This window comes from Silurus aristotelis (genome assembly GCF_946808225.1).
Source record: "Silurus aristotelis genome assembly, chromosome: 15".
NCBI lineage: Eukaryota > Metazoa > Chordata > Actinopteri > Siluriformes > Siluridae > Silurus > Silurus aristotelis.
This window is the reverse complement of record NC_139588.1, coordinates 1,764,795-1,781,641: the sequence shown is the minus strand read 5'-3', so window position 1 is coordinate 1,781,641 and position 16,847 is coordinate 1,764,795. Positions and strand designations below refer to the sequence as shown.

At 37.1% G+C, this 16,847-nt stretch overlaps 1 protein-coding gene across 4 annotated transcripts in view; it reads left to right on the top strand.

The window, feature by feature from the left end:
- LOC310738049 (alpha-tectorin-like) overlaps positions 1–987 on the top strand; it is a 59,284-nt gene extending 58,297 nt beyond the window's left edge. For all 4 annotated transcript variants that reach the window (XM_083562914.1, XM_083562915.1, XM_083562917.1 and 1 more), the window contains one exon: positions 611–987. The gene's annotated coding sequence lies outside the window, so the exon portion shown is untranslated. The remainder of the gene's footprint in view (positions 1–610) is intronic.
- Positions 988–16,847: the final 15,860 nt, after the last annotated feature.

Here is a 16,847-nt window from a genome sequence, read left to right as displayed (position 1 = left end):
GATTAGGCACAAGTGGAAAACGTTTAAACCGATCTTCCCAGGAATGGATGTCGCAGGAAATTTACCCCAAGGTCAGACAATACAATGCTTTTTAGAGATTACAAAAAAAATGCTAAAGTCACATCCAGAACTCTACAGGCCTTCAGTTAGCAAGGTAACTTATTTTTAAAGTTAGTTCTTGACAGTACAATTAGCCATGTAGTTCAAAAGAATGTATACAATTATACAAGTAATTCCCTAAAACCTTACAATTACACCGTATTTAATAATTCACATCGCACATGTGTTGACATCACACAATTCCAGATTATATGGTGATACAGTAAGCTAGGCCAGGTTAACGGTGAGCATGCAAGACAGTAAAACAATTGATTGCAACAGCTGCATCACACAACCTACAAGTAATAAATGGACTAATATGTGGCAATGATACAAGCTGTAATTAGTATTTTAAACATACCGTCTATATTTTTATTCGATTTTTCACATGATTGTATGTAGAATTCACTGAACACCACTGGACACAGTCACACAGTGGAATTTTCACTAAAAGAGATAGAAAAAAAAATACAAATTTATGACAAACAATTCAACCTTTTTCTGTTAACAGGTCTGTAAGTCCACAAGGAAATGAAAAGGTATTTTATCGATTTCCTGATTATATGGATGATTCACTGAAGGCAAAACAATTTCCTGCTAATGCATTTTCAATTAATCATGAAACAATTGTATTACTCCATGAGCGAACCTGTCTTTATAATTGACTGAGGGGATTTTTGCTGTGAATAAATCAGAAAGTATGTACCCTGAGGAACAGTACAGTTTATACTGACATGCTTTTATGAATAAAATTAGACTGTAAATCAATGTTGTGTGGTTAAATAATCTAAAATGTATTCTTCAGCTCATCAAATGATTCTACTGTAATTCTAAAAATGTTTTGTATGTCTGTGTTGCTCAATAAATTCTCTCTAACTCTCTAACAAATCTTCTATTTATTTTCCATCCTCCCCAGGCATATCTATCACACACTGTAAAATCGAATAGCTGCCATGACTTGCATAGATAAGTTACCAGTACTAATATGTACTCCTTAATAGTTATTATAAAGTAAGATGTAATTGCAGGGTAAAAAAGTACATTTTACTGTTGATTCTGAGTGAAGTTAACATGGCTTAAGGCATGATCACTCGCTAATTTTATTTTGAGTCAACTTAATCGTGTTTAAGTTACAATCACGACAGGGCTTCATTTGCTGTCACGTGCTAAGAGCGAGTATTTTTTAACGAACCCTAAAAGCAACCAGTTCTGCGCATGTGCTGTAGAAGTCATCAGACGTCTCACACCGTGTCGACATTTTCACAATTTAAGGATCTCTTCATGTAAAGGTAAGTAATCAAACAAATAATACCTGTGTGTGGATTTGTTTATTCTACTTTTGTTATAGCGCTAACTAGCATTTGTTTCATATTAATTTAGCTAACAAACACTGCACAAGTGGAGCTCTCTTCCGAAAGAGGGAGAAGAGAGAGACTTCTCCTCTGTGTGGTGTGCAGGGCAGTGACTGTACGAGTGGACACTGATACGACCACTGAATAGTTTGAGTAGCTGATGACCTTCCAACCGTCTTGTTGAGTTTTTTCTCTTAGCTTAGTAATAGTTTAGTACATTTCTAACACCGCTAATGCGGTCGCTAAGATAGCGCTATGCTAACGTGGTGTTAATACCTTTTTTACCTATTTTTTCCTGCCTTTTTTCTCTTCTTATCTGCCTTTTCTGTCGACCACTACGATGATTTTTGTTAAACATAGCAGGGAAAAATATTACTTTTTGTATGATGTAAACTGAGATCCACAGAGTAAAGGTTAACGTTAACTCATCCTGAAACGCTTGAAACACGCGGTGCCTCAAATTTTTCACTTGCACTTCCGCGGGACACGAGAGACCGGGTTTCAAATCCAAAAGTCTAGTCACATGTTTTTGTGTATTTGTTGTGCATTGCAGGTATATGCAGAGTTCAACAGGATTGCCACCACAAATCTAGAAAACATTTTTTTTTTTTATGTATGAAGGCGTAAGTCTTCTAAAGTGTTTCTTAATGTAATTTTTTGGTAAGCGAGCATAAATACTGTATTTTAATAAATGGAAACTTGCAGTAGTGTTAAAACACTAGGTCCTTTGTCCCTGATAAACTGTGTACTAGATTTGGAGATGACTTCTCTCCACTAAAAAAAAAAAACATTTAGATAAAACTCTTTTCATGTACACTTTTGTGTTCATATTGTAACGTTGAATATTGTATTATCCTGAACTTAATTTGTTCTTTCCATTAGAAGCCAGATGTGACAGCACTACGTCCCCTTGTTTTCAGAGGCCTCCCAATACTACTTGGTGACGATCCGAGTAACTTCTACAACTCTGCCTTTGTAAGTTCTTACACAGTTACAGAAAAATAAGAATATGGAATGTGTCCCTGTGAGTTCAGTACTAGAAGAGCGCACAGTGGTGCATTGGGTAGTTCTGGTCACTCACAGCAAGAATGAACTGGGTTCAATCCAGCTAGCTGACAGGTGTGGAAGATTGACAGCAGGAATCTTTTTATGTACAGTAAAAATGATCCATGGCCCATGTGTTGATGCAGGAAAATGCAGGTTTGTGTAAAATGATTCCACTGTTTGTTTTTGTCTTGGCCAGGCTGTTGGATTTGTCCGGTTCAACAGGCAGGTCACACCAGAAAAACACAGGTGATAATCACAGCAGTCAGCTGATGCTTCTGATGAATGCTGCAGATGACAGCCGAAAGGTAAAAAGTAACACATTTGTCAAACAAAAAGTAACCATGAAATGAATGATAAACTAATGAACAAGACTTGAAGGCTGTGTAGGCAGGACAGATAGATAATGTTTCACTGTTGTAATGGAGTTTTTGTGTCATACAGGATTCAAACGATAATGAGGGCTGGGCACAGGTGACTGTTGGCTTGATGACTGGAAGGAGGTATTGTGATGGACAATCTCACAAGCTTACCACAAGCATTTTGCCTTTTGTTTGGTCTGTCTTATGCTCTCCACCTTGAATACCCAAAGGGCCATGAGAAACATGTTAAACTTTATCCAGAGAGTGATGCTTAGGCTGGAAGAAAACAAACTCCCCCCAAGACTCCAAACTCTAAAAAATCTCCTGTTGAGTAAGTAAAATGATTGAAGAGTTAGTTTAAGAGTAGTAGTAGTGCTGGTTGATATTGTTGCCATTGTTAAGTCATTATTGCACTACTTAAAATTATTGTGTTGAAAGCAAAAAACACTCGCTGCAGATACATAGAGGTTTTTAAATGCCTTATGCTCAGACTATTCTGTTTGTATAACTTATATTTAATAAATATTCTTGCAATTGTTCTTGCAATCCTGCTGCACACACAGCACTTCGCAACTGCAGGTGAAAGGTGACAATGGGTTCGGTAAAAAGAGTCACCAAAAGTGCATTTGATTGACTGAGTGATGGTTATGGCTATTATTGGTTTGGCACTATGTTGCTTACGTGTATGAGAGTAGTGCCAGTTGCTATTGTCTGCTAAGTGATTATGGCACTTCTTTGAAACAAAAGTTTATATTTTTACGTTTGTTACAGGCCACATTCCTGATTGTTTTAAGAGATGCAAATGTTTTAAAGCTGTGGTGTGAAAATTTAAGGGTTGAGAAATAAACCTGTTATAACTAATGAGATTGTGTGTTACATGTGTGTTTTTACTTAATACCAATACTCCACTGTATAGGTATAAATTATAGTGAGTCGGCAGGCATTTGTTCATGTTTTAGATACAGACATTCCCTACAAAGTAGACTTTCAATACATGTCTAATTATTAATTACCAAATTCAATGTTTTACTGAATGTTATTATTTAAAGCTAAAACTAGGCCTTTATTTACTGTTACATTAAAAGGGATGTATTATAGTGCAGTTAAGAAAATCTGACTGCTCTAAAAGTAAATAAAACTAGAAAATCTCATATACAGGAAATTTGTACTTCAGTTAGCCTAACTTACATAATTGTGTTATTTGGAATACACACAACAGTAAAGTTTACATCATGCAAGTTAGTATGCTTTACTGGTACGTCTGAGTAGTCTATACTTACCCAATAGTACACATTAAGCAAATTGCCAAGTACTATGTACTGGTTTCTCTTAGTTACAGTAGCTTGGCTATAAGTATATTCTACTTTGTAAGCATTAGTTACTAGGACACTCAATACCCTATTCTACTGTACTTATTATTTTAAGTGCAACCCATTTGCATGCTTTTTTTTCAATTAACTACCGTAATTTCCGAACTATAAAGTGCACCCAAATATACAGTGAGGAAAATAAGTATTTGAACACCCTGCTATTTTGCAAGTTCTCTCATTTAGAAATCATGGAGGGTCTGAAATTGTCATCGTAGGTGCATGTCCACTGTGAGAGACATAATCTAAAAAAAAAAATCCAGAAATCACAATGTATGATTTTTAAACTATTTTTTTGTATGATGCAGCTGCAAATAAGTATTTGAACACCTGAGAAAGTCAATGGTAATATTTGGTACAGGAGCCTTTGTTTGCAATTACAGAGGTCAAACGTTTCCTGTAGTTTTTCACCAGGTTTGCACACACTGCAGGAGGGATTTTGGCCCACTCCTCCACACAGATCTTCTCTAGATCAGTCAGGTTTCTGGCCTGTCGCTGAGAAACACGTTTGAGCTCCCTCCAAAGATTCTCTATTGGGTTTAGGTCTGGAGACTGGCTAGGCCACGCCAGAACCATGATATGCTTCTTACAGAGCCACTCCTTGGTTATCCTGGCTGTGTGCTTCGGGTCATTGTCATGTTGGAAGACCCAGCCTCGACCCATCTTCAATGCTCTAACTGAGGGAAGGAGGTTGTTCCCCAAAATCTCGCAATACATGGCCCCGGTCATCCTCTCCTTAATACAGTGCAGTCGCCCTGTCCCATGTGCAGAAAGACACCCCCAAAGCATGATGCTACCACCCCCATGCTTCACAGTAGGGATGGTGTTCTTGGGATGGTACTCATAATTCTTCTTCCTCCAAACACGTTTAGTGGAATTATGACCCAAAAGTTCTATTTTGGTCTCATCTGACCACATGACTTTCTCCCATGACTCCTCTGGATCATCCAAATGGTCACTGGCAAACTTAAGACGTGCCTGGACATGTGCTGGTTTAAGCAGGGGAACCTTCCGTGCCATGCATGATTTCAAACCATGACGTCTTAGTGTATTACCAACAGTAACCTTGGAAACGGTGGTCCCAGCTCTTTTCAGGTCATTGACCAGCTCCTCCTGTGTAGTTCTGGGCTGATTTCTCACCTTCCTTAGGATCATTGAGACCCCACGAGGTGAGATCTTGCATGGAGCCCCAGTCCGAGGGAGATTGACAGTCATGTTTAGCTTCTTCCATTTTCTAATGATTGCTCCAACAGTGGACCTTTGTTCACCAAGCTGCTTGGCAATTTCCCTGTAGCCCTTTCCAGCCTTGTGGAGGTGTACAATTTTGTCTCTAGTGTCTTTGGACAGCTCTTTGGTCTTGGCCATGTTAGTAGTTGGATTCTTACTGATTGTATCGGGTGGACAGGTGTCTTTATGCAGCTAACGACCTCAAACAGGTGCATCTAATTTAGGATAATAAATGTAGTGGAGGTGGACATTTTAAAGGCAGACTAACAGGTCTTTGAGGGTCAGAATTCTAGCTGATAGACAGATGTTCAAATACTTATTTGCAGCTGTATCATACAAATAAATAGTTTAAAAATCATATATTGTGATTTCTGGATTTTTTTTTTAGATGGAAAAAACAAAAAAACAAAAAAGCACTGAAAAAATGTAATGCTCTGGAAGCATTGACATTTATGTAATGTTCGTTTTTCTTTGTTGTTTTCTCTCTGTAAATTAGTGTTAATTTGACATGATTATGATTATTGTTTGTTACTGCAACAGTCCCTGGATTGAGAGAGGGCTGTGTTCTATTCAGAGCTAGTGATCACCAGTGCACCCTACCTTAGTAAGGCTGTATTCTCCATAACAGCAGCCTTGGAAAGTGTATGGATTAATAGTGAAAGTTATTAGGAAGACACTTTTAAATACATAAATATCGGTTTGGAACATAAATATCGCTTTTTCTCTCCTATTGAAGTGCCCTTCGTAGGCATCACCGTGCGGTTTGGAACACAGTGCAGGTGTCAGTGCGGCCATTTTGTTTTTAAGGTTTGCTGAAACAATACTGGGATTAAAATAAACTCTTTGTAATCAGACAAATTTCTTTTTCAAAATATTTATTATATAAAATAAATGGCGGCACAAAATTAATGTAAATATTCCAAATACATAATTTACGCAAGAAAATGTAAATGCGTTTTTCCCGGGAAATGCAGACACGTGACAATGACGTTTTCTGGATTGGGAGTTTTTCCCGCGAAGCAGAAAGCTTTTTCTGCACTTCACCAGAGTTGAGAACCGTGGTAAACGAGAGAGAAAGGTTCCTGTGATCCTCAAACCTTTTATGGTTTCTGCCATGGAGCTGCTCTATGAAATGCGTGAGGCTTGTGGCATGAATCCCTTTATGTAAGATCTGGAGCAATGTCTGCCTACAGAGGAGGAGAGTGCATCAGCAGAAATTGAAATGACAAGTAATGAGGAGAAGCCCATAGACCTACCTCAAAACATCAGCAGCAGCAGAGACGGATCAACCATCTATTTGCCAGCTGCAGAGTCCACCAAAGGAACAAGGTAAAAAAAAATCTTTAGGCCTCAATTGGTATTAAACTCGAAATACAATTTGCTCTGATTATCCAATTCAAAACATTGACACCCTCTGACTCTTAATGCGTCATGTTTCCTTCTGGAACATCAGTAAATGTTTTCACCTTTTGTAAGTTCTGTATGAGTCCCTCAGTCGTCCTCGGGACGAGTCCCAGATTTCTTGGTGTTTAGTAGATCATCTAAGATGCCTGATGTAATATTAAGTGAGTAGTTTGTGAACATTAGAAACACTTGCAGTTTAGCTATTTACCGCAATTTCTGGACTATAAAGCGCACCCTTATATAAGCCTGAATTTTAAACACTGAATTTTACTAATATTTTTATTGGTGTATAAGCCGCAGGTGTCTACACTGAAACTAATGATCTTCACACAGGCTTTACCGAAATAGAGCTGTATTTTGGGAATAGCATGTCACTGCATTCTCCCAGTATTACTGCGTGTGTGTGCGTGTGAGACTGAGGAATATGTCCTTATTATTTTCTGATGCTCATTTCTAAGTTTCTTTAACTAACCCGTCAGTAATGCTGTTGCCAAGAAAAATAAGAAAGCACGAGTTTTGGAAACCTGTCTGTGCTTATATGATTTGTGTTGGAACTGGAGTTTTACGAGCTGTCCCTTCACCCAGACTCAACACGCTACAACACTTTGTATCTTTTTGGTGTAGTAAAATATATTAGATTAACCCTAATATTTTCTACATAGTAATATTAACATTTATTGAATACTAGTTTTTTCTAAGTAGAATTGTAAATAAATACACAATGAATTGATGTACAAAATGAACTGTGTGGAACTAATTTATTAGATATTTTATCGTATTACTTAACTTTTTTTTATAGTCACTGCACATAGTCCTAAAAACACCAAGTAAATTTTAATCAAAAACTTGAGTGCATTGAAGTCTGTGCATTGCGCATGCGCCATTGGACCCGCCATTACCATCGTTTTGGATCAGAGGAGGGCTGTTTCACGTGGCTGGTTGTAGTAAGGCGAGTTATTTTTACATTTCTTCTGTAATTTGCGTCATTTTATAGGTCTGTGAGCATTTGTATAATTTTTGGTGATAGTATGGTGATGTGATTGATGTATGATTTAGCGGTGTCAGAATACAGCTTGTATTTAAGCAGAATATTTCTATCTGTAGTTTAACTTATTATCATTAATTCTGTTGTTTTAATATAACACATTTTGTCTGTTTATTTACAGGGTTACTAGATCTCAGACTCCTGACCTTCAGCACTGGTGTCTGGTGTGTCATTAAGGAGAAACAGTAGGCTTCTAATGTCATGTCTTGGCCATGCAAATATTGCAAATTTGAGACATCAAAACGTGTAGAGCTTTTAAAGCATTATAGATTAAAACATCCACACACTGGTCAAGGCTGGTCAGTGCCCTGTTTGTACTCGGATTGTCCATGCTCATTTAGAGGTTGGGGGCCACAGTTAAGGCAAACTGTTTCATTTTCATGTCTTGTGTGCAATTTGTTTAGTTGTTACACAGAGCGGCAGTATTTTGAACACCTTGGTGTTCATCTGAAAAAGCACGTTCTGAAAAAGTGCTGCATTCAGTGAGAAAGGTCCTCTCGGCACAGCACATAATCGAAATCGGTATCTAAAGGAACATTTCTCTATCATTGAGCCAGTGGAGTATATACTTGATGCAAAAGAGGGAAGGACAATCCAGTATGTACCAATTTTGCAGTCTTTGTCAGAATTTCTAAAAAACTGTGGCATTCAGGATAAGCTGTTCAAAAGTGCAAGACACTGTGGTTCATGTCAGTATGCCAGTTTTCATGATGGTTCCAATTTCAAGGAAAATGAATTTCTATCTGGTGAGGAGTTAAGACTTTCACTTTTACTGTACTGTGATGATTTTGAAATTTGTAACCCTTTAGGAACTTCTCGCAAGAAGCACAAGGTAACAGGAGTCTACTGGGTGTTGGCTGACATTTCATCTGTATTAAGGTCTGCATTATCATCAGTTTACTGGAGTATCTTGTGCAAGGCAGATGATGTTAAGAAATGTGGCTATTCTGCAGTGCTAGAGCCGTTGTTAAGGGATTTGAAAAGCTTGGAAGAGGATGGAATTTTTGTGCCTCATTCAGGAAAAGCACTGTGATTGCTGAAAACCTTGGTGCTCACTCACTTGGAGGTTTTGTTGAAAGTTTCAGTGGGTTATATGTTTGCAGATTTTGTATCGGAGACCGGTCACAATTTCAAGAACTTGAAGTAAGGACAGGAGGATTTCCTTGTAGAACAAAACAGCAATATCAGTTGGATGTCGATGCAGCATTAGCGAGTAACAACCATAGCCATGGAGTTAAAACGCATTGTGCGGTTACTCAAAAATTCAGTTATTTTAATGTGACAAACGGTTACCCACCTGATGTACTGCACGATTTATTTGAAGGTATTGTACCTCTAGAATTGCCATTGTGTTTAACTATCTTGATTAAGAAAAAATATCTCTCTCTTGAAGCGCTCAACAGAATCATCAAGCATTTTCCATACAAGTGGAAAGACAGGACAAATTGTCCCCAAGCAATACCAGCAACCTTTGCCTCTCGTAAAACCATTGGCGGTAACGCACACGAAAACTGGTGCCTACTGAGGTTGCTTCCACTTATGATTGCGCACAAAGTACCAGAAGAGGAACAGGCATGGCAGTTGTTGATGTGCCTCAAAGATGTTGTTGAGTTGGCTGTGTCACCTGTGTTCACAGATGAAAGCATAGGTTGCCCGGACAGCCAGTTTTCAGAAGAGAAATTGATTCCAAAACACCATTTTGTAGAGCATTACCCACAGCTCATTAAAGCGTTTGGCCCATTAGTGTCTTTATGGACAATGAGGTTTGAATCAAAGCACCGTTTCTTTAAGAAGATAGTAAGACAAACTGCCAGTTTCCGTAACATTTTGAAGTCCATGGCAAAAAAACACCAGTCAATGATTGCATACCATCTTCACACTTCAAATGTAAAAAAAAAACCTGTGGTCTCTGTCAAAGACCTCAAGACTTCCAGTAGAGGTGGTAAATGAGAGTATACAAGATTTTCTGTCACAGAAATTTCCTATGGAGACCGTTGTTAATTTGACTAAAACTGCAGAATGTCAAGGCACCAGTTATGCTACTGGCATGATTTTGGTATCTGGCACCACTGGTGGGTTGCCTGACTTTGCTGAGATTGTACAAATCATTGTTGTTCATGACTGCTTGGTCTTTGTAGTCAACCTACAAAGTGCATGGTACTGTGAGCATTTTCAATGCTTTAAGTTAGAGTCTACAGGCATAGTCAGGGTAATTGAGCAGTCACAACTAAATGCTAAATAATACAATATGCAATGAGAAAATGATTAAAATTTGTTAAAAATGTTGGCTTTAAGATTGAATTATATTCAGATATTTAAAAAAATGTAAATAACTTGCATATACATGCACATTACTTCTAGAAAAAGCAAGCACCTCTTGGTCTTGTCAGTCTCGGTTATCTTTCTGCCTAAAATTTTTTTAAGGATTACAATCATAGTTATTTTAAATCATTGCAATAATTTCTTCATTTAGATATATCTTGCAGCCCTATTAAAATGTAAGCATGTTATAATCTACATACACCTTTAATGTTTGTGGATTTGTTCAAAAACCTACTTTTTATGTATTTTTTGTTCACTTCTCTGCTTGCCAAACACTATGCCTGCCTGCACTCAACTACGTGTTTTCATTGATGAGACCGCAGTTCACAAGTTAACCCTACCAGATGGAATACCTAGTACAGTTGAGGAACTTTTGGCAGGTGCACAGGATCATTTTTAACTCCAAGGGAGTTTTAATGTTATGTATATGGACAAAGATTTTGAAAGCCAATTGTTCACTCTGACATCAACAGATTTGGTTAAGAACAAAGACACAATCAAGCTAGTCAAAATAGAACATTGATTAACATTTTGTATTATTGTTTTTAATAGAATTTGTAATAGATATTTACAGACATTTAAGTAATAATTATAATAAAAAAAAACAAAAATGCATTCAAAATAATTTTGAGCTTGATACAGATACAAATACAAGGTCCCCTGGTGGTCTAGTGGTTAAGATGCAGCGCTCCCACCGCTGCGACCCGGGTTCGATTCCCGGTCAGGGAACCATCCCCAGCCACTCTTAGTGCCGGTCCCAAGCCCGGATAAATTGGGGAGGGTTGCGTTAGGAAGGGCATCAAGCGTAAAACATGTGCCAAATCAAACGTGCGGAGGATCCGCTGTGGCGACCCCTAACGGGAGAAGCCGAAAAGAAAGTTTAGATACAGATACAAATACTGACTCTAGACTTTAGAGGTCAATTAGTTGGTCTTAGCTGGTAGACTAACACATTGTGCTTTTTCGTCAACTTTCAAAAATCTGGCCTGGATACATAGAACAAGGTGACTCCAAAAACCGTGGGATGAACCGAAAAGTGCTAAAGTAATACTGAAGGGCTAAATGTAAGAGCAGGAAATATTCATCTTTAGATAGAACAAAGTACTTGATGTCTCATCATGCTGAACAACACTGCTTAGTTACAGTACTGTGCTAGTATTTTACCCCCAAAAGAGGTTTTAAGCCAGTTAAGCTCCTTTACTGTATTGTACCAGTAAGAATTCAGCTTACATTTTTAAACATTCATCTTGTCATTATTTGTAATAATCCAGTAAGATTTTTGTATGCACAAGGAGTCTGAGAACACACCTGATCTCATCATCATCAAATTATTATTAGTATTATTACCTGAAAACTAAATTCAGAAGAAATTAACTGTCTTTAACCTCTTTTGGGGTAAAAATACTAGCATGCCTAAGACTTTTACACAGTTCAGTATGTGTTGACAACATTATTCTCTTCACAGAAGCAAAGCATTGAGGTGAGGCATGAAGCTGTTATCCGGAGCCTCATACTGTACCATGGCGAAAAACAAGAGGAGCTTTTTGAAGAATGCCTGGTAAAGCTTTTTTAAATTGTGTTATCATAAAGTTAAGCCTGAACTGAAATAAGAGGCACATCAATTCTTAATCTAATGCCATGTTCTACTAAACTATTTGAGGGTTGTTTTACCAGTACAAACCAAGTAATATTTCTTGTTAATTATATGCAGGAGGACAGTCGCAGTGACACCATACACCCCAACTCAGTGTTTCATCCTGCATGTTCTGGTGAACCCTTTTCATAAATGATTCTTTTGGGTTGTTCTGTTGTTTTAAAATTGTTTCCCGCACTTTGGTACATAATTTGTACTTTTGCCATTTGTACTAAATTGATCTTTAGTAGCGTTTTCAGTTTTAAGCCTTATAACCACCTGGTCTTACTGTCACCAAGAGAGACCAGACTTTAGAAGCATCGATGTGTTTCTACTGTGTGTTTGGAATTGACTTTATTCAAGGCAAATAGTGGTGGGAATATGTTTTGTTAAAGTTATCATTTTTTGCCAGTTTTCATTTACTTTTATCTAGAGCGTTTAACATCTTTAATAAACATAATTAACATCTGTTTTATACAAAATGTTTTGATAGGGTTGGGAAAAAATAAACAATTGAATTGTATTAACCACTGTGATTTGTGTTGAAAGCATACACAAAGTGATTACATTTATTTGGTAATATCATTATTATTAATAATGTTTACTGAATTATTACTACAAAAGAAAAGAAAAAACAGTAAATGCAATTTACCCTAAAAAAGTAAATAAGATTTATTAAATATTTCTAGTACAGCAATGCTACACACTTACAAAATATCTAATAGAATTTACCTAAATCATTCAAATAAATCTAACTTCTAAAATAAAAATAATTAAGTAACATTTACTTATTTCTTTACCAAACATTTCATGGAATATTAAGTAGGTTTTAATAGATTTTGCTAGATAATTAATACTTGAAATTAGGCAGTAAATTTTACAAGTTTGTTTTTTCAGTGTACCCTTCTCAGAAATGGCCTTTGAATGGTTACGCATGTAAGTTCTTGTTCATGTATTAGGACCAAAACATGTTTTGAGTCGGCCAGTTCTGTGAATGAACACTTGTGTTTCTGGACGTACAACTTATGTTATGTTCCAACACAAATTTAACAAGATCTTAAATGTAACACAAACCTTGTTTATCCAATGGAGAAAGGAGGATACCGTCCTTGAGTTTCAAAATAAAAAACTTTACTAAATAAGGCCTACTTCATTTATGTCTATAAACGAAGATTCATCTTCTCATACAAGATCAGCCAACAAACTCGGAACAATGGAACATAATGCAAGCGCTTCGAAGACAAGCCTACTCTCCAATAAACTTCTTTCACTCAGCCATGGCTTTCCTGTAGGATGAAGTTACAAGTTTGTTTTTTTAAAAAACTGAGACTGAGAGCAGAGTAGCAATGCACTTTGGGTAGGTCAAGTGCAGGGGATAATAATACGCCATCAAATAAAGGGCTCCCTCATGCAGATGGTTCTTGGGGAAGGTTGCTACTGGGGTGGTCCTGATTGCCACCATGCAGTTTTCTTTATCCACAATCAGGACAGGGCAGGAAAGGGGCAGATAAGTGTTTGGATCCTCTGAAGGCTAAACAGGAAAATGAATTGATAAAAAAAATGAAGGTATAAGAGAAAATAATAACAGGACAGAGTCTGGGTGTTGAAACAATCACAAAACACAAGGCTAAAGACAGATGTTTGGGAATCTATGTTACACTAAGGACCTAGAAAGAGGTATTATTTTACCATCAGGACATGAAGCAGGGCCTCACTCTCTTGTCGAAACTTCTTGGGCAGAGCAACTGCAGATGGGAACATGGCTGGCAGGGACTTCAACATGTTGATGGCTCGTTCCTCTGCATGAGAGAAATTGTCATACACGTCACATGTTACTCTGAATTGTGACGAAAACAGAATTACATTGATGAAAAGCAAGGAAATGTAGATCTTACCTGTGTTAAATACCGTAAAAGACCGCTTGGCTCTGGAAGGTGTCCCAGCGCTCCTTCACCTCCTTAATGTAAACAGTGTTGTCTTTGCTGACAATCCTGCAAAGTTCACTGAGAACCTGCAAATCATTCAGTATACAAATAAAACAATGACACAATAGTCTTCTCCACTCACAAAATAAACGAGTAAAACAGGAGGCTTCCACATGTAGGAAAAATGAAAATCAAGAGCTCTTTTTGGTTAATTAAAGGGATGTTACAGTCTGTTTACATCTTATAGTTGTCCAGCACTAGTATTCGATGTACACCACCCCAGACAGTGTTTACGTGCATTTATGTCAGAAACACCATATTTCAAGAAAGTCCATAACAACACTCAAACTCAACTGTGAAATACTTTGCCAACCATACTGTCAAATTTGTCGGTTTAAGTTTCCAAATAAAACGCTCTGTTCTGTTTTACACATACTCAATACATCACTTATTACCTGACAAATGTGCAAGTAGATCTCTCGCACTGTCGACACTAATCGGTCCAATGCATTGCCTCAGGCACGCAATGCTATCAGAGAAACCGGCCACAGACATGAAAGGCCTACGTTACACAGCAACGTTAACTGAGTTAGCAAAGCCTGTGCTCGTTTAGCTAACTGCACAGGGCACTACAGTTAGTACACACTAATAAATCTTACCTTTCAAAAAGTTAAATGTTGTGTCATCCAACTTCTTGAAAGTGCCCATCTCCAACATCACTGATATCTAGGCGGAAAGACTAAAGTTAGATGAGGAGAAAGTGCTACGTTACCTCCTTGACTGGTTGTTAGTCGTAGCTAGCTAGCTGTGTTTAACTAACAGATACATTTTAAAATAATTAAAAAATGAGTCGCTATGAAATACACAATTTCTTACGAAAACTGAAGTTAAATAACCACTTCTATTTCACGTAAACAGTTCTGACTTCGTCTTATGACCACTGGATTCCAACGACTTTTCAGTGACTGCCTGCAGTTTCAACTGCGCAGGTGAGAATGTGGGCAGCTAAAATTCAAACTACTGTAGTGAGGAGGGGTTCATCAATACATCACATTTCAACATTTGTTTGCTCTGGGATGTATTTCATGAGATTTAATAACAATTCAAAAGTTGATTCCCATCTTTATTTACAGTTTATTACGATAATTTAATTGGAAAAATATGTATACATTATACTGATTTCCAGCTACTTAACTAACCGAGAGTTAACTGAGCAACTCAACAGAGATCCTTCTTAAATCGGACTTGAGAACTTTGACACACCCACAATGCAACATGTTGTTTCGGTCAAGTGGCTTGTTCTAAATGGAAATAAGTATACATGCAAGAAGTCTTTGATTGTTACCAAAGTAAATGATAATGTTCCTGAATTCGGACTTTTACAAGACATCCTAGTGGTAAACTCATCATTCTATTGCTTTGAATATCAACCCTATGACACCTTGCACCTGAATAGAGATTTTCTAGCATATGAAGTTGACGTCCCAAACCTTGCCCAGGCAACTGAGTTAGTAGATGCTGAAAAACTAGTAGATTTTACATCCTACCACTCATGCAATTTCAAAAGCAGTATGTACGTTCCAGTGAAATATTATCTTGGAGATGTCATTGCACTTCACAGATCCACTAATGACTCCTAAACAATGGGTAAAGCATCAGCGATGCCTACTGTAAGAAGTTTTTTTTTTTTTTTTTTAAGTCTTCTAAGTTTGCAGAGGGAAAGCAAATGTATTTTTGAAGGGCGCCTCATATGATATTTCATGTGGTCAAAAACTTGTTTTGTTGCTGTACAGTTGAACTTATGTGCTTGTCACACACAAAGACCTAATGTGATCATTACACACCAATGAATTATGTGCTTATCACACAATGTATTCACCTCAGACAAAACTGGTCTGTGGTTTTTGTCAATTAATGTTAATGGTGATGCATACATGAATGCATGCATATGCAACCATTCATATATTTCTGAATAAAAGCAGTTTGATTCATGTCTGGATTATGATTAGTTTTTATTTAAATCATAGTTAAGGCTGCTTGTATTAAGATTATTACTTTTTAGGTTGCTTATATTAAGAAATCACTACAAATCTTATTCCTAAAACAAGACTTCATATCTTGAACTCCCTGTCATCAAAGTTGATTGCAGCTTTTCTCTCAAGAATATAACTTGTTTCACTTATAAATTGCCCTGTAGTAAGATGTTATATCTAAGTGAGATAACATAAGACAGACACCCTTAAAACAAGTGAAAGAGTCTTACACACTCGGTGCTTGATAAGTAAATAAATCTTAAAATAACAATAATAAGATTTAAAGTCGGAATACAAGATAAATACACTTGTTCAGATTTCTATTTTTTGCAGTGAAGAGAATGACCTCTCTCCCTGTGGATGGTGTCCTGTACAGTGGTGAGGACGGTGCATAGGTGGGACAATGCTTTGGACGGCATGCCTGCGTCCACAGGTGACAACCATCCAACCATCTCTTTAAAGGCTTTTCTTTTCTTTTGCTTTTTAAACTAAATAAAAAAATTTGGGGTGTTTTTGTGTTTTGAAATAAAATAAAGAACTTAAATCAAGGATCTTGGTTTAGTTATTTTTCAAAAATTATTCTCTCTGAGAATTTTGGAAAAAAAAAAAAAAATCAATCAAGCAGTTGCCTGATTTTAAATGAGAATAGTAAAATAAAAATACTTTGTAAATAAATGTTTTTTTCCAAAAAAGATTTCTGAAGGGTGAGAATAGAACAAGCAGTTGCAATGTTTCGGTTCCTCTAGAACCTTCTTCAGGCAGGCTTGTTCGGAGAATTTGCAAAAAAATAATGGTTCTTTGAAAAATGAAAAATTCAGGATCAAAATGAGGCTTGAATGTGTCTCTAATCGAGCTGGAAGTAGTGGGGAAGATTCAGTCCTCTAAGCAGGCTCTTATATAGTGTAAAGAGACAGGGTCCAATTCAAATAAGCCAATGAGAACCATTTCCACGCTCAATTTAAAAAAGAAATAGTTCTATAGAATACACCTGTCTTTCAGGGTATTGAGAAAGGGCATTTTTTGAAATTTGAATG